Below are 1,710 nucleotides of genomic sequence, written 5' to 3' on the forward strand. Positions count from 1 at the left end.
CAGAAGGGACCATTATGATCATCTAGTCTGACCTCCCGCATGATGCAGGCCACAAAAGCTGACCCACCCACTCCTGGAATAATTCTCTCCCTTGACTCAGCTGTTGAAGTCCCCAAATCATGATTTAAAGACTTCAAGTCGCAGAGAATCCTCCAGCAAGCGACCCTGCCCCATGCTGCGGAGGAAGGCGAAAAACCTCCAGGGCCTCTGCCAATCTACCCTGGAGGAAAATTCCTTCCCGACCCCAAATATGGCGATCAGCAGAACCCCGAGCATGCGGGCAAGATTCTCCAGCCAGACCCACATTGACCATTGATACTAATTACCAGCGATGGCACGTTATTGACCTATTGACTAAAATCACGTTATCCCATCAAACCATCCCTTCCATAAACTTATCAAGCTTAATCTTAAAGCCAGAGAGGTCTTTCGCCCCCACTGTTTCCCTCGGAAGGCTGTTCCAGAACTTCACCCCTCTGATGGTTAGAAACCGTCGTCTAATTTCAAGCCTAAACTTCCCGACGGCCAGTTTATATCCATTTGTTCTCGTGTCCACATTAGTACTGAGCTGAAATAATTCCTCTCCCTCCCTGGTATTTATCCCTCTGATATATTTAAAGAGAGCAATCATATCCCCCCTCAGCCTCCTTTTGGTTAGGGTAAACAAACCAAGCTCCTCGAGTCTCCTTTCATAGACAGGTTTTCCATTCCTCGGATCATCCTAGTGGCCCTTCTCTGTACCCGTTCCAGTTTGAGTTCATCCTTTTTAAACATGGGAGACCAGAACTGCACACAGTACTCCAAATGAGGTCTCACCAGTGCCTTGTGTAACGGAAGCAGCACCTGTTGTGTGCTCTGTTTCGGACGGGAAAATTATGAGATTGTGTAGACCCTGTGTGTTTTCTACTCCTTAAGTGTGGGGGGAATCATTACTCTGTCTGGTATAAACAATGCTGCCTCTGTTAAATGTTGCATTTTGCCTATACAGCTGCATCAACCTTGAGACCTCAGCCGTCCCTCTTATCGCCTGCTCAGAGACTGCAAAGACTCAGGAAGAGACCGCGAAAAAGCAAAGAAGACATGCAGCAAGAAGTGATGCGGCAATCTATTAAAGAGAATGAGAAAGCACAGGACTGGAGCGAGAGAGAAAGCAGGATCCGCCAGGAAAACACAGCGCACCGGCGGTAAAGCACAGAGCACCGGCAGCAAAGCACGGATTGGCTCATAAGCATCCTGGAGCGCCAAGCAGATGCTATCCAGGAGCTCGTAGCCATGCAGAAGGAGCAGTACCACAAGCGCAAACGCCACCCCCCCTACAGCCCTTGTCCCAAAACTCTTTCAGTTGTGCCCCACTGTCACCTTCAACCCACTTTCCCCAACTTCCGTGTTCTTCACACCACCAGCTGCCTCCAACACCAGTATCTTCACCATCCAGCCCTGAAAACCACGACCCTTACCCTCTGCACTCAACCCCCATCACCATGCAGTATAGCTATCCTGAAGTGCAGCACTCACTGCACAGCATACCAGATAGGACATACGCGAATCTGTGATTGTACCGTTCCCCACTCCACCCCCTTGTTTCTTTTCAATAAATACATTTTTTTCTTTTCAATAAATGGATTTTTTGGCTTTGAAAACATTCTTTATTATTGCATAAAGTAAAAGACTCCTTAGCCCAGGAAATAAACAGGCACTGCAAGTCTGCTT

This window comes from Terrapene carolina, unplaced genomic scaffold (assembly GCF_002925995.2).
Source record: "Terrapene carolina triunguis isolate 2854851 unplaced genomic scaffold, T_m_triunguis-2.0 Scaffold48, whole genome shotgun sequence".
Taxonomy (NCBI): Eukaryota; Metazoa; Chordata; order Testudines; family Emydidae; genus Terrapene; species Terrapene triunguis.